Here is a 23,594-nt window from a genome sequence, read left to right on the forward strand (position 1 = left end):
CTATTCCAAAAGCCCTACTGGATTCACAGAGAGAAAATAGCCTCTAAAACAGGTCTTAGAATAGCAAGAACAGTCAGTCAACTTTGATGCCAGGCTAATCACTTTTCCTAAATTGCATGCATTTGGGATCTGAAAAAGGGGGTCTTTGCTATATTTTTTTGGGCAACACAAAACACACTGAAGATTTTTCAGTTCTTCCCACACCATGCTCACATTCAGACTGCCCAGCACAGCTCCCTGCAGAAGTATCCTCTCTTCCCCACAAACAAGTGGGGTCTACCTAATTATCCACCTTCACAATAAATTCACAATAGGTACCAAAACATGCACAGGATACAGTTACTGGGGCTTACCCTACTCACCTAACTTAAAGCTCTGATGATTATTATAGAGGTTAGTTTGGCCATAATTGCCAGCCTGCATGTTACAGAAGAGCTCTGGAAACAAAGCTCTCTGGGAAGCAACGTACTCCAGGGAAGATAAAGCTTTGAATATAAATGTTCTATAAATATAAATGAATAATCAAGGAATGTTGTCTTCTCATTGCAAAAGTTCCCATACTTTCTTGGTGATTTCTCACGTGCAGCTCCTCATAGCACTGACTCCTCCTTCTTCTTCTTCACAGCACAACCAACAAACTCCAGTTCTCTCCTCAACCACCTAACCCACTCTTTTGTAGCACTCATCTTCTTATTGGATACAGCTGTGACTTGTTAAGGGCAGGCCTGTTCCTAATCTTTGGTGATTAGTACACCTGCAGCTCCTCAGGGGTGAGAATACCTTCTGCACTACCTTTATTTTCTTCAATACTAGCCTTCCACAAGGGAAAGAACAGGCAGAATAAGTAGAGGTGAGATACAGGATCAAAAATGTGATGATTCCTCTTGTACTGGTTTTCTTGGTACAGACAGACATGGAAGCACAGCACAGCTTCTCACAGCCTTGTGGACTGCACCTGCTTTGGTTCTCCCTCCAGCACTAAGGCAGCTAAAGCTGAAGGTTAGAAGTACCTCACAGAAAAGCAGCAGCCACAGCTCCATGATACTGCCAGGATCAGCAGGGCCACAGCTCTAACAGCAATGTGCATGGCTGCTTCCTAAAGCACTGTTCAGGAATGTTTGCCTTGGAAACTACAATGCTTCAGCCTGTGCTCCTTAGCAAAGTCCTGGAAGAGCTGGTCACTGGGGAAACTGCCAGCTTGCAGGAGCCCTACCTTGTAGAAGAGGGAGTCCATTAGCACACTGCTACAGTGGGCATAATGGGGTGGGACTGATGTGGGTTTAAACAGTGCACTCATTTATAACATATGTTGTCAAAAAATCTTCTTGTTCTTCACTGATCCAAACTGCTTGCTCTCAGTGTTCCCAAAGCCAGAGACACAGATTAAACAGATCACTGAGTTTGTGTGAAACTGTTTATATAAACAGGGTCAATGGAGTTATGAATTATTGTCTTGTGGCTTTCCAAATGGGGACATTTATAGAGATGCCCCAAACAGAGAGCAAAGAGAACATTGCTCGGGTTAAGTCACAAATTTCAATTTATGAGTGACAAACAGATGTTTACCAAGGATTGTATGTGCCAAAATTAGTCACATTTTCCTATTTCATCTGATTTCTGCATTTCCCTTGCTAAGAAAGATCATAGCTATTTCAAGAACAGAAGACTAGATACCTGGTCAAATACCATAGTCCTATTTCCACTCTGACTCTCATTCACAATTTTTTTTTTCCCATCAAAGCTGTGCTTCAGGTGCTAGCCCTGCTTACAAAGCTTCAGTTCTTTTCAGGCTATCAGTAAAAGAAGCTCAATGAATTGAAGAATGGCACTAATAGTCAGCAGGAGCCTTGACCGTGTTCGTAGCAGGTGCTAGTTTATACACATCACTCCCCCTTACAAGGTACTTCATAAATTAATAAAATGAAAACACTTCAAGTATTGTAAGTGGTATATAAAAGAATGGAGACAAAACATCCAAATATTTTCATAAAACTCCTTAAAATGGATTCTGAGTGCCTCATTTTAATAAGGATTCCAATCTACACCTGACAAATATTCCAGAGAAAAAGAAATAAATTAATCAACCCTTCCGTTATATAAAGATCAAACTAAGCCACGTTGTTGCATCTCATGTTTAGGCAGAAACAAGGGATAATTTTTTTGAAGTGGTTACTAAAGGACATCCACCTACCCCTGCCATAGGTTTTTCAACTGGAAGGAGCCCAGGTGGCTCAAACAATGTTTATCAATCCTTTTCCTGAGATGCTGTTGGCACATTCGAGCAGATCAACTGTGTTCAGTCAAGGTGATGGTGTTCATTCTGCAGTACCCCCTTGACCTGCAGGATATTTCATTTTTCTGCAATGCACTGCGGAGCCTGCATGGGTAAGACATGTCCCTTTGGCTTGCTGTTTGTCTGGCGAGCTTATGTTTCCACAGGCATGTCAACACCTCCTTCGGTATTAGCACCACTATAAATGTTAGTTTATGCTAATAAGTAAGACGTTGAAAAACAAAGGAAAGGTCAGAAACTGTAGTTTTATATTAAGTGTGATTTCCCAAGACAAAATAAACCCAATTCACAGCACATGCTTACACTTTTCCAAGAGACAAATTTATAGCTGTGAATATGTACTTTGGCTAACCCTATTGTAAGCATAGAGAAGGGAGGAGAGGAGGGGTATTTTTTTTTCACTTTTAAAGTAAAAGAGGGAGGTTAATTGGTTCTGCTAGCTGAAGGGCTATGTGCCAGGCAGCAGGAACACGTATTGTAATAGAAGAGCTACAGAGACAAATGAGCCAGTCCACAGGATGAAAAAATCCACCTCATGCCTTGGGAGAAAGAGGGGGAAAAACACCAAGGCACAAATAAAATAAAGTGAAAATGAAATTAAATGAAATAAAGGCAAGAAATCTCTGTCTACTTCAGAGACAGTGATTTTAATCAGCACCTCATGCAAATAATAACTATTTGCTTAGAAGGGTAAAGAATATATTGTTTCTGTGCTTTAATTGCTACAAGAGGCAGTCAAGTCAAGACTGACGTCAAGACTGAGCGTTGCTTGCTTGTTGTCATCATATTTACCCTTTCTGGCCCAGAGACTCTAGAGCCCAAAGTAGCTAAAGGCATTCCATCATTAAAGGTTTGTGTCATGATCACAAAGAAAGAATTGCACTTATTTTGTCCCCTTAAATCACGGGTGAATGATTTGTGTGAGCCAAGCAGGAAGAGATCTCATAGGTCTTGAAGGAAAATCACTAAAGAAAGGGACAGTTACTCCATGGCAATGTTTCACAGACATTGGCCATGACAAGCATGTACATAAACTTATCACAGAATATTTACAGAAGGAAGGGGAGATCTTGATAGAAAAAAAAAAGAAGTTCTACCTAATTTTCTTGTTTATCCATCTTCTTTTTCTCCTTAACTGCAAGTGGGAAAATTATCTTCTTCAATTTTCTTATTTCTTCATATTCTGTGTAGTTCGCTGTCCTTTTGTCTGTTCTTTCTTTCTTTCCTCCTTTGGCAGAAACTACTATTCTCCTTCAACAGAGACTTGCTTTGGAGACTCTCCTGCACTTATCCATTACTCTTCACTGAAGGTCACACAGCCATTTCCAGCACTGACTGATGATATACGTGGTATCATCCCAAGCTGAACAAAAGCCAACGAGAGCACCTGCAGTAGCCCATCCTCAGGAAAAATGTCAGATACCACTTATTGCACTGACAAAGCTGCTCTTGAAATACCAATAGTTTCTCTCAGGTCTTCATTTCTATTCACAGTATTATAAAAGCTCAGGAAGTGGTACTAGCTCTGTGGTAAAGATGAAATTTCATGAAAACTTACAGAAGAAACTGTATGAACCAGCACCAGTGTGTGACAGCAATTTCCTCCAGACCTGGCTGAAGCCAGAATGCACAGAGATTCAAAGGTGTTTCATTCAATAGGAATTAAGACCCTGAATGTCTTTCCTGAATAGCTTTCAGGATCTGGAAGAAGCAAGATTAAGGTATGGATTTCTGGAAGATATTTTGGTCTGACTCCACACAGACCTAAGTTACTTGGGGTTTGAAGCCCCACTTTCAAAAATTATCTTAATGTAACTGCTTAGAATCACACCTTCTCCATGATTTTTATAGGAATGTCCACTTGGATGGACAAGAGTTTGCAATTTGGACCAGACATAGTCCTTTTCTTCTAATAGATCTTATACTTTATTGGATGTCACAGCTCATGAGCTTAATATTCTTCCCTGTAATTGCTAAAATTGTTAAAATTTTGCTTTCTGCCCTACAAAGTGTGAAACAGTTTAAAATTGAATAGCACTAATGCTAATGAAGATTTGGAAACTCTTCTGTGGAAATGCCACAGTGAACTGCTAAGGTCAGAATCTTCTCTTTTTTTTGCCTTTTTTAAAATGGACTTGGAGAAGTAAGTCTACATTTCCTTTGGTAGGTCAGCTGTAAAATTTTACTTAATAACTAAAATAAAGTTATGACTTTGTTTCCACTGGGATTGAACAGACGTATAACTGAGAGAAACTCAGAGAAGGAGATTAGCAAGGAGTCCTTTTTCTTTCATTTCTTATTAATAGAACACCAAACCACGAATCACTGAAATTTCCAAAGTGAAATTTCTGTTATACTTCACAGGCTGTAAATGCCTAAGTTTTTCATGTGCTTGGCACACATTAGAATACATTTTTATTCTTTTGCAGGTTCATATATTGAAAGGCAAATCTTAGAAATTGTCCATCTGATCAAGCTCAGTGCATTGTTATGTGAGTTTCTAGTTTTTTGTAAAAAAGGATGGACACTGTGTAGACTAGATGCTTTTTTTCTGCATAGAATATATTGGGCAGTAATATATATAGTACTCAGACACACAAAATATTAATAAAATCATGACTTAAAAGCCATGTGCAAAAAATATCTTCTGTGGAATTAAATGGTAGCTTTGGAATTATTTTGCTCCCAACATAACATTTTTATTTTTCTGGAAGGGATAACTGTGGTGCAGAATTTTCTGTAACTCTCTCCAGTAAAAGGCCATGTTAACATTTGCTGAATGACCTAGTTTCCAAATTTTCTATTTTCCCCCTCTCACCTCAATAAAGATTGTTCTGCTGTGCTTGTATTTATGTTAACATAATCATTTCTGTTTCTCACTCTTGTTACAAAGCACTGGCAGGATAGTAATGGAAACTCATGCAAGGTGCAGATTTCTGGTTAGCTTGCTTTTAAACGTCCAAATGGAAACTGGAATAGTTTTAATTCTTTATGTGTTGTTGTTGATTTAAGGTCTTTTAAGAACGACGTGAAGAACGGCATATCAAACAAAATATTTCAATAAGAATTAGACAGAACAGTGGAAAAACACCATTTAAATTCTACCAGTTTAAAAAATGTGGAATAAGAAGAGAAATTAAAAACATAGATATTTTTGAATGAAGACTTAAAGCATTTTCCTTTAAAAAAAATTTCTAAAAGCTCAAAGTAAAAGATTCACACTTTTTTTTTCATCTTGGTTCTTTTTATGGAACAATTCAGGAAAGCTTAATGGAATCCACATCCCCTCAATTTACATTTTTCGCCAAAAGAATTGCTTCAGCTAAAAACTGACATGGCTCTGAACAAAAGAAATTGAATACATTCTATTTTGCCCTTACTGTGATTTATTTGCTTCCCTGAAAAGAGAAGTCTTTCTGACTCTTACCATTTGCCCAGGTGAATTCAGGATAGTTAAAATGGAAATATTCTGATAATAAATAAAAACAAAACCTAGGGGAAAAACCACCAAGAATTGTTGTAATCATCTGAGAATACTATTGTATGCATGGTTGAAAAAGTGTGTATTTTTATTAGTTTAACTACTGGGATGACCAAAAAACTGTAACTTCTCATTCACTTTTATGGGAACATAAAAGTTAATGATAAAACTTCATAGAAACCTAGCTTCACTGATGTGTCTGTTTTCAAAGCAAATGAAATACAAGCCATAAAATGTGATTCCATAACCTCTTCTCAAAAATGTTTAATTTTTTTTAATATGACTTAGATGAAAAAAGAAAGGAAAAGGAAAAAAGAAAAGAAAGGTTATTATATTTAGTTTTTAGTTTTTTGTTTTTTGTTTTTTTTTTTTTTTTTACCAGAGAAATACTTGAAATCTCCACTGAGACTTTCTGTTAGTTAAAATAATTAAATTATTTGAGCAGATAATCTTTTAAGGATTCTTACAATTCTATCTTGTAACTAGAAGTTTTTGAACATTTATTTCCAGTATAAAATTGCTCATTGCATTTTGACTTCAACAATATTAATTGTTTGAACTTTTAAAAGCTCTATTTAGGAAAAATATTTAACTAAAGCCTGTTTAGTACATATATCGAGTCAAAGTTAATTAAAATGTCATTAGAGTGTTAGAACTGATGCTAGATTTGTACAATTCATAGAATGGAAATGGAAAAATTTGCTTGTCTACATACATGCTTGTGCATATTCCTTAGAAGAAAAAATGAATTTTACTCATGTTATGGAATACATTCACCTTGCACTACAGAACTCCTTAAGTGCACAATGGTGCTGAGGAAATGAGCAGTAGCCATAGACAACAAATGTCAAGTAGAAATATCATACTTTGCATTTTTTTATTGTTTCCAGGCAAGATGGAGAAGAAGCTACCCTGTCCTCTATGCTAAAATTGGGCTAATCAAAGACATCAATCAACTTCACTCTGTGGAAGAGGTGCTGTGAAAAACCTGTTACAGTAGATTGAATTGTGAATTTTAGTATTCAGCTGTGCACCACTGGCATCAGGGGCTAGAATATCATATAGTGTACGTTAAATGAAGTTCCACTCCATGCAACACTCGCACATCAAAATGAAAGTAAGAGCTCCATTTAGGACAGGATGAGCAGTATAATTTCTGTTCGGTGAATTCCCACAACCTGCGCCTTGTGGGAGAAGCGAGGCAGACTGACAGAAGGCTAGGAAATTAGTTCTGATGTGTTTTTGCTTTCACATCAGAAAATATTGAAATAAGCACTCCAGACAAATAGTTACCCTTTTCAAAGCTGCCCAACCTTTCTCCTTCATTGCCGACTCTCAGTCTGAGAATGGGAGAGAGACATCATTTTGCAAGCAGAGGTCAGACTGGAAAGAACAATGTCATGAATGACTAATGAAGTGTTCTGATTCATGAGGAAATTGTGATTTACATTTCAAATAAATAGTGATCTCTACCCAAAACAGGTTTTGAGCTAGAAATAAAGTGAACTCTGCGTTTCTGCGGAGGTAGATTTTGAAGTATAACACACAACGGCTAATCCTTCGTATGTTTTTTCTTAACACCAAGGTACATGTTACCCCTTGCTAAAAGCATACAGCAATTCATGAAAGCAATCTGGATTTTCCTGTTGGTTCCCTATATGTCTAAAATACTTATTTATATCCCAATTACTGGAATTACTTTACATGGTATTCTCTCTTATGTATAATTGACATGGATTGCAGTCCTAAATACAGTCTGGTTTCCATAACAGCTTGTAAGGAGAAAAGCAAGGTAATTCTATCACTAACAAAATTTGTTTATCAAGATTTTATAACTTAAAATATCCTTGCTTTTATCTGTGAAAGGTTTGGCTACTGCACCTCCTCCCTAGTTTGACTTTTACTTCCTGTGCAGGATATAAAGGTGGCAGTCTCATTTGTGGTTCATGGGAAAACCAATTTTGTTCCTTTTGCTTTCTTTTTTGCTTATAGTCTTTGCCAAGAATAAGTTCTTAGTGCTCAGCACTGCTGAAAGAGATGAGTTTTAATAGCAGGGAGTCATAAATAGACGCAAACCCATGTGGCCATCACCTCTCCTGTGTACTTTAAGAACAACACACTGAAAGAGGGGCAGCAGCAATTTTGGGAAGTATTTGAAGCATTTTTTCCCTGCTCTGGCAAAAAAATAACCAGAAAGCGGTATCTCACTCAAACTGGTTTCAATTTCCCAATGGCAGAGCAGGTACCTAAACTGTATTCCTCCATCAAGATTTAAGAGTGGGCGTATTTTGAGATAAGTTGGCATGAATTAGTGACAAGAAAGTGTCTTACCTTCTATCTTATTTTGGCTGGTCACGCTGTTCTAGCAGGTTGTGTCTGAGCCGGGCTCTGCACTCGTTCACAACAAACCTGGTAACACAGCTGCAGCTGCCAGCCCAGATGTGACTCCAGAGTCTCTGTGCAGTTCCACTGTTTACTTTTCATTGGGGACATCCAGAGAAAAAGAAACTGATGGAAACTGAGGCATCTAATGGCAATGAAGTTGAAGAAATGGTAAAGTAGGAAAGATTTTGCCATGCCTGAATGCTCGTTACACATGGAGTTATTTGTGCTGGACAGAACAAAAATGGATTTTCAGGTGCTAACACTGGCAGTGGTTGAATTTCACCCATTAGGAAATTCCTAGCACATTTTGGTACTAGCATATTTTGCCTCTGACCTTTGTGAGCAGATACTCTAAACTCTCACAATGTTGCCTTCACAGGTAAAAGTTTCAGATCATAATTACAATTTAAAGCTGGAAGCATGCACACTGCTGATTGTAGGTGAGGTGCCTTTTGCTGCCTGTCTCCACTCCCGAGCTTTTCGTTTGCCCAGTGGGGTGCACTCTCCAGGTATGAGTATCACATTAAATCCTAGTAGAAGATTATATGGATGACAGAAAGTACTAAATTACTGAGGAATGTGCTATGAGAAAAACGTGAAGAAAAATGTCACCAAAAATATCACACAAAATTTCTCCAACAATAAGAGCTGCCTCAAACCCTGTAGTTATTCTTTCTGAAGACTAAAAGGTTCTTTGACCTTGCTTTCAAAGGTAATGCCCAGAGCATCTCGTAGCAAACCACTGTGTTTCCCTCTCTCAGTAAGGTTTTTTGTCTGGAGAGCAAAAAAACATGAAAGCTGCCACTCTAGCCTAACACATCTTTGGAACAGCCATGGTTGCAGGATGGAGACATAAAAAAGTCTTAAAAGAATTCTGTGATTAGATGCAGAATCAAAGAGAGTGAAGTGAGGTGATAAAAGTTTGATTATTGTGTTTAAAAAACAAGTGGAAAAGACAAAGGAAGAGCCAAGACACCTTAGTTTGACAGCAACTCCACTCAACTGTTTGCTTTTTGGAAGGGAAGAAGAGGAAGAATAGGAGTTTGTTTGCATATTTTTCCCAAGTGAAACTGTAAGTGGAAATTTGAGATAAAGATAACATAAGTGGATTTTAGCTCTGACAGAAAGGTTAATGATCCAACACTTGGAAGTATGCCAGGACACATTAGTGACCATAAGAAGTCATAAATTTGGTTTTATAATAAAGTAAAAGAAGCCCTGTAGTACAACATCTCTTGTCATCCTGGTGAAACACTAGCTACATGATGAGTTGGGAAAAGAAAAACCTTTTTTACTCAAAGACATCCTTTCTGATGAGACCTGAGCTGTATTTGGAGATCATCCATTTGAATCCCAACAGCAATCCTATTTCAGTTCCAATATTGTGTCATTATTATAATTTTCTTTTTGGTTTTATTCAGCACTCTACAGGGATAGTAAAGGACCTCCTGTTCTGCCTTGAGGTGTGCTAAAGTCAGGTCAGTTGTGAAGTCATTTGTGAAGGGGACAGGGAAAAGGGACCAAAGCCAGTAACCATATTGCAAGGTAGACACTGCAGCTTTAGTTGGAAGCTTTGGAAAGGGGAAAACTCACCCAGATTTTTTTTTCTAGGTCAGCTATTCAAAGAGAAGAGGAGAGGAGAGGAGAGGAGAGGAGAGGAGAGGAGAGGAGAGGAGAGGAGAGGAGAGGAGAGGAGAGGAGAGGAGAGGAGAGGAGAGGAGAGGAGAGGAGAGGAGAGGAGAGGAGAGGAGAGGAGAGGAGAGGAGAGGAGAGGAGAGGAGAGGAGAGGAGAGGAGAGGAGAGGAGGTGAATACTATCATCCCAGCTGTAAAATGATGTCGCTGTTCACAAAAAAAAAAAAAAAAAGAAAAAAGAAAAAAAGAAGGAAAAAGAAAAAAAAAAGAAGAAAAAGAAAAGGTAGAGGGCCGACAAATGCTAAGGGAACAAACATGACATATAGAGCAAGTAAGAGAAGAATAAACAATAAGCTGACAGACCAGACAGTATAAATGAATCAGTCAATCACTAAAATTAAAATAAGAGCAAAACCCAAAGAACTCTTGTCAGTTTAACATAGCTTTTAAAGTGTCTAGCTTGACAGAACCTTAGGAGAAAAAGATTATTTCAGTAAGAAATACTGACGACCCTTCCTGCTGTTTAAGGAGTCCGACAAGGAGGCTTTGGCAAGTTGGAGCTGGGAGGGAGCTCTGAACAGGCCTGGGGAATGACATAAAGAAAGGAGCAGGCTTAGAAGAAAAACTAGCCTGAAAATCCCAAACCAGACCATTACAATACAGATAGAAAGTCAGATAGATCTGAAGCTGAAGATAAACAGGAACTGATTTCATTAAATAAGCACTTAGCCTATGATAAGCAGGACATTGCTTGGGCAAACAGTGCACAGGCAAAACTCTTTCAAGAACAACTATATTCAACAGTTGTCTCTGCTTATATTCACTGTAAATATCTTTTCCTGATGTATGTCACAATAATAGTTTCTAATTTTTCACTTTCACTGGATTTACACTATTGTAAGTGCACTAGCTTCATCAGTGGGCCTCCCAAATTGACTCAGGCTACATGAGAGCAATTATACCAGCCTAGTGTAATGAGCTCACTCCTACTTGCAAATTCCTTGAGCTCCTTTGTGCCATTTCTGATTTCTGAAGCCTTCCAAATTTACTTTCATTCCTTCCATTGTTTCATTGGAACCCATTGGTGCTTGTAGCAGAGCACAACAACAGATATTTTCTGAGCCACGGGGAACACAACCACTTCATATCCTTATACAAGCCCTGAGCAGTCCAGCCTGACACCCTGCAAAGCCCTGAGTTGCATTTTGTCCAGAAGAGTTGGCTTCAGGTTATGGGACTGACTCTCAATGATTCTGGCTATCAGAATAACAGAGCTTTGGTTTCCTGAACACATTTTTCTCATCTTGGTAACTACTTGTTTTCTGGTCCCATTTTTAGCTCTCACATAAGTGTCCTTTGGCACCCCAAACACCAGGACCTGCCTGTGGTGCCCTGTGCGGTGCCAGCAGGGGCCAGGCTGGCACAGGGGCTGTAGTGAAGGATGGCCTGGGGTTCAGCAGTACCTGAGCACAGCGAGCTGACTCCCCCATCCAACTCTCATTATCTTCCCAGCTTTCCAGAGCTGTGGCTGCTCCATTCCCTGCCTGGCGGCTAACTACAGCTGCCTGTCAGTATCACAGCACAAGGTGAATGGCTACATTCGCAGCATGAGCCTTTTCCTCAGCTCACATAAAAACTGATGTGTCCTGGGGAACTGGTGGTGTATTCCTTCAAGCTTTAAACTCACCCTGACTTCACTGGGAAATTTGACTGAATAAGCATTGCAACACAAGAGTTTCAGCGTCAGCTTCAAGAGTCAGGGAAATTGAAGAAAATGCTCTGATTCATTTTAGTGGCCCTTAGACAGTAAGCTTATAATTATTTCATGTAGACTTTCATATCTTACAAGCAAGAGCCATTCATGTGGGAAAGACCAAATACTTTCTGTGTTTCCCTCCATGTATCTAGCCTTACAATAATGACAGTTGCTATGCTCTGCCTCTGAAATAAACTGAATATCCAAACAATACAATTTTAGTCTTACTTTTTGACTGAGTTCCAGTTAATTAATCTTCTTCCATTCCCCATTGCTGCTTGGCACTGAGAAAGCCTATGCACAACAGTATTTGTATTTTGAAGATATAGGAAGCTGTGAAAGAACAGCATGAACAAGGAAGAACTACACAACAAAGATTTCACTGTTTCTTGAGGAAAGGAGGCTCAGGGGTGACCTTGTCACTCTGCAACTGCCTGAAAGGAGGCTGTAGCCAGGTGGGGGTCCAAGGTAACTGGCAACAGGAGGAGAGGACAGAGCCTCCAGAGGTGCCACGGGATGTTAGACATTAGGAGGAATTTTTCACAGAAAGGGTGATTAGACATTGGAATGGACTGCCCAGCGAGTTGGTGGATTCCCCATCCTTGGAGGAGTTTAAGGAAAGACTGTACATGACACTCCGTGCCATGGTTTAATTGACATGGTGGTGTTTGGTCATAGGTTGGACTCAGTCATCTCAGAGATCTTTTTCTACCCAATTGATTGTGTGATTCCGATGGTCACATGCTTGTGTACAAAGGCTGGAGTAAATCTAGTAGATACTCATCAATATAATGTAGAAAATAATCAAGCTGTATCTAAATACAGTACCAGGAAAAAAATAATATAAAATAGTCATGTAAATACAATGAACTTATGAACAGTTTTAACTTAAATGTTGTTTTGGGAAGAAGGAATAAAGTTGAGTTTGTGGTAAAAGGTATGAAAAATGTGAGTCTTTACTGAATGAAATGGCAACTATTGGTCTTCAGAATTACCTGTGCCATCACAGCCACACTTCTCTGGGGCTGTATTGGTTGGGCCATTGGATATCCACCAGCCTAAGGCTCTGAACAGCCCTACTGAAGTTGAGGGTGCTGGCACAAAATCAGCACAAGCTGCAGTCTTTCCTCTTATTTGCAAATGGCAGAAGCAACAGGAAACACCAAAGGTCAATTCTCCTTTTGAAGAAATACCTCACTGAGGAGATGCCAGGCATTGTGAAGTGGTATGGTGAAAAAAACTGCAGAGGCACAGCTGCTTTCTCATAGCCAGAGCAAGGTGGAAGGTCTTTGTGTAACTCCTTTTTAAAATAGCTATGCACATAAACCATGAATAAATTAGGAATAAATTTTAGCAACAAACTAACCAGGAAATGCTCAGAAAGACCTTATTTTAAAAGTCTATGCATATGGCACATCAAAAATGAAAAATCCATTGTTGTCACTTTCTGAAAATTGTGTTTGAATACAGTTCCAAATATTAGTGCTTATTGCTAACTTGAAAAAAGCCAAACCCAACCTGAATGAGAAGAGCAGTGTTTGAGAGCCCAGTTCTCACTTGCACTACCCCATCTGGTTAGAGCTGGATGGAGGTGTCAAATGCAAAGAAGTAAGGCAGAAACAGGAAGGGACGTTTTCCAGAAGCTGCTAGTGACAGTGGCACTTAATCTGTAGGCATTAACTACACAAAAAAGAGCTTATGTCTGGTTTTTATGAGGTCTGAAAACTCTGAAAAGCGGGAATTTCTAAGGGGCAGGGGTAGCTCTTTAGCATCTAAGCCGTTATTTGTTTCAGGCTGAGCATGCAGAAACTGAGCTCTCCTAAATCTGTGTGCAATCCTGAAAATGCTGACTTCCACTTTTTAAACCTCTACTAATTTGTTAAAGTAATTTTTTATTTCCCAGCTCACTGCACCTGCAGAATGTACCCTGCAAGATGACTGCAACATCTCTAGAGGAAATACCTTTTCCATCTACAGAAATAAATGCTATGGAGCTGGCAGACTGAATGGAAAGAGTTCACTTTAGACCCAGACACACCTGCCTCAGGCATCACATCCCTGACATTCAGCTTTCACTGCCTGCGGCTTTGCCCTTCCCAGGCTCTTATCAGCCATCCTCTATTCTCATATTGCATATATCTGCCAACAGATGTAGCAGAATTAAACCACATCTGCTGGATAATGTTTAAAGTTTCCATGCTGTTTAGCACTCTTTGGCCTACAGTCTCCAAAGAGAGATTTAAACTTCTGGTTTGCCTACGGCTTCAAGCAGAGCTACATGTGTGTGTGTCTCTGTGTATGTGTGAGCCTTCTCCTGAAGTAATTTTCCTTGTTCCCTGTTTACAACAACCAGGCACTTCAGCACAAACTGCTTTTGACAGGGGAATAATGTGTGCACTGTGTGGGAATATTTAGCACAAAAGATGTTCACTTTACTGGAATTTGCAGAGGAAAACTCTGCCCAGAGTCCTGCCTGACTGGGGAGCCTCCTCTGATCTGCACCAATTGCAAATGGACAAACAAATTTGTTCCATTTCCCAAGACACTGTGCAGAATTTGTACAATTTCAAAGCTAGCTAAGAGGAGGAGTTTTATGAAGCCTTGAGGCAAGGTACTCAGAGGTGTTGTGAAATGCCAAAAGGATTTCTCAGTGGGCAAAATAAAGGTTATGTTTTAATAGAGGAAAAAAATCTCAGATAATCCAGAGAGATCTAAAGGTTTCCTTTCATCACTCACCACTTGATGCTACCAAAACATATGTTTTGTTACCTCTCTGGAGGCATGAATTAAATAACTATATTTGGCTATCAGCAGGCTTCTATTGTTTTTCTTCTCTTCAGCCCTCACTGTCATAGAGATGTCTCAATTCTCATACAGGAAAGAATGTTTTTACTGATAAAATTCCCCTAGGAACTACACCAAGTAGCATTCAATTTAGCCAAAAATTATGCAGGCATATTATCAAATTATTAGTTATTTGGACAATGATGAATCTACATATAATCAGGTTTGTTTGCTTGTTGGGTTTTTGCTTTTCTTTTCCTTTTTTGGCTGTCAAGAACCAAATCCCATTTCCCTTTAGGCTTCTCTGCAGGGCATAAGAAGATCTGTCCTCTGTCTCTACCCCACAGCACACTCATCCCTATCCTGGAAGCTGTCATTCTGCTGGCCATGTGAGACAGCAGCCATGGAACCAGCCTTGCTGGGCTGTGAACAGAGAATGTTTCTATTTGTATTATTGGCACTAAGGAAATGTTAGTATTTTTGTGATAAGGGAAGTTCTTAGTAATGAAAGAAATCATGTGGCAGGCATGAACATTGGTGTGCCATTAATCCATTAAATGGGCAAACTGAAGAGACAGTTCAGGGTCCAGAGCCTCGCTACTCCTTGCTCTGCCAGAGCAGATTTCTGTCCTATTTGAAAGAAATTATATCTATTCCAAAAGATAATGCAATTGCTTGATGTTCTGTCTCTCTGTGCCCCAGCTTGAAATTCATAAAGAAAAGATTCCCTGAAGTTATTTAATATAAGTGGTTCTGAGAAGGCCGGAAATCAAATACAATAGATATTTTCTGGTACCGAGATGTTTCTGTGGATGTGGAAAAGGATTAGATGATCTCGTTAGCTCCCTGCCAGATCATCTCCTATGATTACATGCAATCAAAAAACCCTTAATCACTCATCCAATACTTCTCCTAAATATTCCATGTTTCCCTTTTTTTCTCCTGTGTACTACTTCTGATTGCAGAGAGGGGTGACTCAGTTGTTTTTTAAGGTGTGAGCTGAAAGACAGGAGATAGTTTTCATTTAACACCAGCTGTTTTACCAACTCTTTTTGGTTTAACTTTTATAAATTTTGGGTCTTTGTGTTGTCAGTTGTCTTGCTCTTTGGGCTGATTTAACCTTTACTCTTCAGAAATTTACATATGTGATATTTGGGTCTTAGTTCCAGGGGGAGTACTGAATTCCTCTATAGCCATTAGCATATCTCTAAGACTTCCCATATCATTGTCCCTAAATAGTCCCTCCCATTTCTTTATTCACTTTCTCTCCTGTTCACTGCTAGCCAGCTGTGAAATGCTGTTCCTATGCCACTAAACAGTGGTTTCTAGGGAGAAACAAAAAGCATAGGCTTGTATTTATTTATGGATCCATATACTAATTCATCTTCCATGCCGTAATTCAGATTTAATGTGGTATATCACAATTTGTCCTACCTCCCAAAGCAGAACACCAATGCCCCCAATGGTCCCTGTTCCCTTCTCTTTGTCCTACAGTCTTTCCACCCTGGGGACCCAGTTGTATGCCCATATTTTCCTCTTCCCCTTCCAGAAACCAGAATTCCAGGCCATAGTTTGGGGTCTTGGTAAGTAATAAAATGTGAATCGTGATGATGCCCTCCTTTACATTAGTCACCAGTCTAATTATAAAAAAATTTCAATAAAATCTGTCATGCTATTTGGGAGCCAGTGTAATTAAGATGAAAAAGCTCCTCTTTCTCCAGAGCTAAGTAAATTGTTATCAGAAGGCATCTGCATGCTGACATGTGTGAAGAGAGGCAGTGGTCCCAGCTCACCTTGCATTTGGCACTTGCAGGCTGTTCTTGCCTGCCTGCTGCTGCTCACAATCCCTCCCTTCAGATCACAACTCTGTTTTTGCAGGTTCAGTCCCTCAGTTAAATTAGAAAGCTATCATAGTTCTGCAGACAAATCATAAGATCAAATGAAGGTTGGCAAGTGCTGCTGCATCCACCCTTCTTTCCATTTTCCAGTATTAACTGTGGCACCCTTGCTTTAGATGCTGTGGTAGAAAGTAAGGCAGGGCATAACTGGACATTTTAGTTCCTGGTTTCTTTATCTGTCCTGATTACAAGAGGGCTTTGCAAAACCCTACAAGTATTCTCTGGAAAATACTTTTATTTAAAAGTCTTGCAAAATTCCTCAAAGCTTAAAAAAAGGTAGATTCAAATCTTATTAACCCTCATCCCTGTGGCCTGTTTTTTTTTTTTTAATTTTTATTTCTTCTGAAGAGTGAAAAATGTTGACAGAAGAAATAAAAATACTAGAATACTAAAAAATGGAAATTAATTTAAAAACCATTTTGATAATTGCTTAGCTCTGGTCATGTAAAAAAATGAATGCAGTTCAAATAAACAGAATTTTAATCTAATTTCTTTAACTAAAAGGTTCTACTCAACAGGGTTGGATAAAATTTACTCCATATCTACAACTGGTCATTCTTTCTCTTTTGACTTCCAAGAAAAAAGCTCTTTCTCTAAAAGTAGTGGCTGGTTTGTAGGTCAGCAGCTTTGCTTCCCCTTTGGCTTTTCTGTACAGCTCCTCTCAGTTTTCCCTCCCCTCGTGTCCCTTCCCCATCCTTGGTTTCTAGAGGGCATTACACATTGTTCCTCCTGGCTTTTCAGCTATTGAGAGCCGTGTATTTTTAGCAGCCATCTCTCCTCTCATCTACTGGGAGGCGAGTGACCATGGTGGTGGGAGGGCACCACAGCCGGATGGCAGCTCAGCCTTTATGTCCTGAGCCTGGGGCCGGGTGCCAGAGAGGAGATCTTCCTGCCACCCGCCCAGAGAAGCCTTCTGCCAACACCCAAACCAGCTTTCCATCAAATCAGACTGTGTGCTTCATTTAAAAGCAGAGAGATTTTAAAATCATGACACAACTGCTGTTCGTTTTGTTCTTTTCAGGGTCTTATCAGATGTCCAGATAACAGATTCTTTTTTTTTTTTTCTGCAGGTGTGAGGAATAGAGACCTTTTTGTTTCCTTTTGTGATAAAAATTGGTTTCTGATCTCACCTGAATGTAGAACATGAAGCACTAAGTAAAATATACAATAAAATTTTAAAAAAGAGTATTGTTAAAATTAAATTTTAAAAAGGGGTATTGTTAACACTCAACCTGACTGGAATATGAAGATTAAGAGCTAGTGAACAGATACGTGTGCTCTACATAACTGAAATAAAAATAGGATGCTTACAAAGTGAATTAAAAAGGTATGAAAAATATGCATTTTTTTCCACTTCATGGAATTGTAATGCCAGCATTAGAACTGTTAGTTTAATATGTATGGGCTTTTAATAATGGAAAAAAAATCATCATTTTGTTCAAGCAGGGAAATGACCATCGTTCTGTAGGAGGGACAGACTGGCTTTTCCACAGCACCTGGCTCAGATGTCACCTATTCAAGATGTCAGATTACATGGATGGGCAGGTAAAGGGGCCATAATTGTAGTGCAAATTCATCTCTTGCTTAAAAATGGGGCATTGCAATATGAAAGAATAATGGAGAGGACATGCAGAAGATAACATTCAAATTAAGTTGAAATAACTGTAATGAATCAGGCTGTCAAAACCTAAGCTTAATACTAACTTAATACTTAAACTAGAGCATTAGGATTTGAAACATTTTGTCCTTTTTTTGTATCCTTATGTAGAAAGTGGACCAAGCTCGTATTTTTTCCTGATAAATATGTGAAAGGTTGATATATTCCACCACACACAGGACTTGTTTTATATAATTTAAGGGATTAGTTATGCAAGTATTACATCTGCAATGGATAACTCCAACAGGACCTATGGTTTAGTATAGTTTAATGTCAAGAATCTGACACGACAACCAAAACAGAGCTATTTAAGTCAATAATAATAATAATAATAATAATAATAATAATAATAATAATAATAATAATAATAATAATAATAATAGTAGCATGATTTATAGAACATAAAAGATGACCTTTGGTTCTGCACCTAGTTTTACTGCCATGAATCAGAAGTAGCTCCCACAAAACAAGATTGGGGGAGCAGATATTTGCTGTTGAACTGTGCAAGTCCTTAAAAGGGTATTTCAGTGCTTTTGTTACTTACATTTGAATTTTGATGGCAGCCTTTGGATTTTCATATTTTTCCATGTTTCTATACAGATTTAACTGAGGTCTCTGGCAAAACCCGAATAATTATGAAGTTTTCTAAAACTTGTATTATTTAATTCACTGGCCATCTGTTGGAAAAATAGCTAATTAATAGTTTTTGTTATTTTTAGAACACCATATCACTGTATGTTCCAAAAAGAGCTGTTTCAGTCTTTTGGATAAATACTGAATAAATCTGAAAGAAAAATGGTTAGGTATTTTTAAAGTAAAGTTAAATACACACTTCTATAGTGCAGCAATGATATAAATTTTTCTCTTTTTTTCAAAAAAAAAAAGTATTTTCCTGGTTAAATCCTTGCTTTCCATTTGTTGCTCTTCTAACATGTCAGACAGAGCTCAGACCCCAAAATTGTCTGTGATGGTGCTCTGGAAAGCATTTGGTGTTGCAAGACAGAAGCACAGAGCTGACTCCTCCCTGCCTAACTCTTACAGGGCAAACATACCCTTTGTGGAAGAAGGGACAGACCAAAATAACAGAACAGAGCTTGACAAGGAATAACATTATTGCCACTGCCATGTTTACCCATGGAGAGCCTTTCATGGACTCTTTCACATCCCATAAAGAGGGTTCAAATCTGACCTTGACACTGGGAGGCTCCTGAATGGGAAGAGAGTGAAAACACTCAATTTTCACTGCATCCACGAGGGCATTTGACATTTGCAGGCCAGAGTGCCTGGCCATGCTGCCAAGGTGGCTACCTGCTTAATTCTGGGCTAAAGCATCCCAGCTAGCAGAGAAATTCCCCTCACTTATGCCAGCTTAACTCGACAGATTCCAAGCGATGCAGATTTCCAGTCTGTTGCTCCTAGAACTGATTTCAACCTTCTGTTGAAATGTATAAAGAGAACATGGAGGATTATTTAGGCAAAACAGTTTATTGGGATGGACATGAACTGAACGAGAGAGGTGCATTTCTCCTTGTTGCCATCTTAGGCAAGCTATACCATAAATCTCTTATTCTAACCTTTTAATAAGGTTAATAATACATGAGATCTTGCAGATTTGTGTTTTCAGTTAACCTGCACAGGCCTTCCACCCAACATCAAAACCCTCTAAATGCGAAGATGCTCTCTGCCTGCTAAACAGATATATTTCTGATGAACAGTGTCTGCTTGTGTGCACAGGGGCATTTTGTACATTACATTTCATACAATATTTGCACAGATCTGGAAGGCACTAAGCCATTTTCTCTTACTGGGTTACAGCTGTTTCTCCATGGTTTCTGAACTGAATATTCATTAAGTCATTCTTATCAACAAATTAATATGTGTGTTGTTTTAAGAACCCACTCAGAATGCTAATTTTAGGAAGATATTTGAACGAGAAGCAAATTTTCTCTATATGCAATTTATATATCCACTTGAAAATATGGTTTTATAATGAAATGCTGAGAGATCCTTAATTATTGCAGCTTTAGTGGCACCATTATAGTACTAAAAAGAGACCATCTAAAGGATAATTTCCTTCAGCAGAGATTTGCTGACTACACACCTGCTTTAGCAAATGAACACAGAATACAGTGTCAAAGCATCCTCTTGACTTAGTGCTGCTTTCCCACCCTCATGGTCTCAGTATATCTCACACATGACTGACAAGTATGACTGCAAAATATTAAATTGTGTGAGGAAAAAAATGTCTGCTAGTTAGTGTTTTTGCTGATCTATTAATTCATTTCACTTCTTATGTGATATCACCATTATGTCTAAGCACGTTTTATGACAAGGCTCACTGAAGTGAAAATCAAGCCCATGAATTGTTTAATATGAACTAATGAAAACCAGATATAAAAGGCTTTCACAACTGGTTTGAAGCTTTAATTGTCAAGCTGATGTAAATTCAGGGTAAAGCAATGCAGAAAATGAGATCACTTTATGATAATTTGTTTTAATTAAATAATCATATAAAGAGCTCTGTCCTGCAAGATATTGAGTGAAATAAAGAGTTTCCAAGGTAGAAGTTGGAATTGCTAAAGAGTGTGAAAATGGCAAGGGCATTATCATTTTTCCTTCTGCCTTGTACTTCAGCTATTAAGTACTGATGAATGTATTTTGCTATAGCTTAAATAATCAGTTTTGTTACTGTGGCATTTACTTTGGCTTGATCAACAAATGCTTCGTCACTGCACAACCTGTAGACCCCAACAAACTGTGCCTGACTGATTTAATGTTTGAGGCTCTCCCCTTGCTATGCTGCAGTAATGTTTGTAGTGCCAAATCATGGGCTTGGGGTGTTTGCTCCTCCCTTGACTTGTCATACTCCTGCTGGGGCAGAATATGCCACAGACAATTATCACTATGATTTCTGTGAGGTGCTTTGAGTTCCCACATGGATGGCACTTAAAAAACAAAAAACCAAGAAAAAGTGTGCAACACTATTCCCCCCAGCCGTGTTCCAGAAATGCTGACGATCTGAGAAAAGTATTTTGCATTTTTTCTCTCTCTGCATCTATGACTCTGCATCTTACATAACAATCCTGGGAAAGAGTAGCTATGATGCACTCTGTAGACTTCATTCTTCACTAGTTTTTTTTTCTTTTCCTGCTGTTGTATGCCTCAGTGGGTATTTAATATTCAGATTTGAAAAGGCTTCCCACCCACCTTGCTCTCATCTTGGATTGGTGGAACTAGTCAGCCTGTGGATGCTGTAAGGGAAGATCAAGCCCTGTATTCCTAAAACACCATGCTGAATGGCACCTGTTTTTAAGACTATTTAAATTCCACACAGCCTACAAGAATTGAGAGACATATTTAAGCAGAATTCAGTGTTATGTAATAAAACTCATGCAGACAGGAATGAAAAAGTATCTTATCAAAGGGATTATCAAAGCCTCATATTGTGGAATTTAAGTTTTTATTATGTGCAGAGACTTAACCAACCTCCAGGATAATGGTCTAGAGCAGAATATGTTCTGTTCCAGTAATCACGTAATTTTGGCAATCTTTCGTGTTTCAACGTATACTTTAACTAAAGTAATTTTTAGATTTCCAAGCCAAAAGATAGTTATTTTGAGTTAAAGAAATTTTAGAAGTCATTTTCATCTAAAACCTCCCTCTAAATCAGTGCCACAATACAATTCAAGAAGAGAAAGGATCCTTCAGGGTACAAAAAAAGAGAGAAATTGCACATTGATAGACCTAGGCAGCCTGTACACATTGACCCAAACTGAAGAGACAGAAAGACTGCTCTCAACTGTGCTTCACTCTCCATAAGACCATTACACAACTCTGATAAAACCTAAATGAAATCTTCTCTTGCTGGATCCTGGTCCTTTTCTGTCTCCTGCCAAGACAATTGGTGCTCAGCCTAGCTAAACAGCAGGAGCCAGGGGAAGGTGCTCCAGAGAGCTCCTGCAGAAGGACCTTTGCTAGTACACTCAGCTGCTTCCCACACCATTGTATCTCCATTTCTCAAGCACTCAGTTCCTCGTGCTCCTAATTCCCCCCATCCTTGGTTAATGTTACAAGGGACACTTTCAAAATGCTGACAGTTCTTTTGCTTTAGGAAGCCAATGCATTATGTGCCACAGAGCTTAAACAGTGTATGGCAAAATAGCACAATGTTGCTAATCACCCTTCAAACAGAGGACAAAACCCTAAAATGAGTCATGTAAACTGTGGAAAGTTCAAGGATTTTGTACCCTTGGTGCTGATAGAACATGATACCAGCTGCTGCCTGTACAGCATGGGGAGAGTTTGATGTAACATCATTTCATCACTGACCAAAACATTGCTTAGGCTATTGCTGTCCAGGCTGCATCATGATGTTGAGAAAAGAGTCAGCACAAATGGTGAGGGCGAAATTGATCCATACTCAATTTTTGCAAAACATCTATGAAGCAGGAGAAAGATTATACCAGTGTATTTTAATTCAACCATCCAGCTTTGAAGGGCACTGTTGTTCCCATGTAGGATGTCCTTTGGCAGTACACAAGTCCTTACTGCTCTTGGTCTGACTAGAAGCTGTATTGCAGTCCCCTAGCAGTTCTTCGTGGAATGCTGAATTCCATCCTGCTTGTTGAAATGTATGGTTTAAAATGAATGAGGAATAATGTTTGATAGATTCTGTTTAGCATGCACTTTCATAGATCTCAGGGGAACCTGCAAGAGAAGGGTCCATGAGGAAGGTAACAATCCATAAATATCAAGTGGAACAGTGTGCCTAATACTTAGTGGCAGAATCAATATTTGAAGGACTTTCTATTTTGATGCCTTTGAATGATGCCACAGAAGCCTTCCTGCTGCAGGGCTGATGAATGGACTCAGCAGAGGTGATCTGACAAACGGGTGAAAAGAAACTCAGAATCCGGCCTCCCTGAACAAGACTGACTTGAATCGTTACATTCATGAAGACAAAGTAACTACAGGGAATCGAGTTTCACCTGGGGCACTCCTGTTTCAATTGACTCATCATATATTGGAAATATCCTTTAGCCCACAAATACCAACATTTTCATTGGAAAATTTTCATTTAACAAGCTGACTTTGTTTGGAGCTGCAAAAAATTTTACCACAATTAGTAGCCACTTCTGAAATGGCAAAACACTCTGCAGAACATGGACCTTTCTGCTCCTGCCAGGCTCATTGTCACTTTCCTCTTGTGTGTGTGTACTTAAATAAAAAAGAAAAGAAAACAAAAAAAAACCCACACCAGAATTCACCACATTTTAATTTTTTTTGCAAGAGAAAATTAATTTTGGGTTTCCTCATATATTTTCATCATGCTGGACATAATTACCAGGCCAACCAAAGCAAACTCTTTGTATCATGCATCCTGAAGCACAAGTGCATATGCTCTGTCTCATTATTTCTCCATTTTTTAACTGAAAATATTAAAGAGAAGAACAAGCTACAGGATACAGATGAGTGGATGACGGACTTAGTCTTTGGAATTTGTTTCCCCATATGTCTCTGTACTCATATATGATTTTGTGAACTACTCAGCACTTACACTTGAGCGTGACTGGCCTTCTCTTGTCTACCCATCACATACTGCTTTTGCTCTCAGCTTAGCACAGTTATACATGGCAGCACCCACGGGGATCAATCCGTGGTCTTGGCAGGCAGCAGCACTTCTGGTGTCAATACCTGGTGGCTCCT

The sequence above is a fragment of the Zonotrichia albicollis genome, chromosome 5 (genome assembly GCF_047830755.1).
Source record: "Zonotrichia albicollis isolate bZonAlb1 chromosome 5, bZonAlb1.hap1, whole genome shotgun sequence".
Taxonomy (NCBI): Eukaryota; Metazoa; Chordata; class Aves; order Passeriformes; family Passerellidae; genus Zonotrichia; species Zonotrichia albicollis.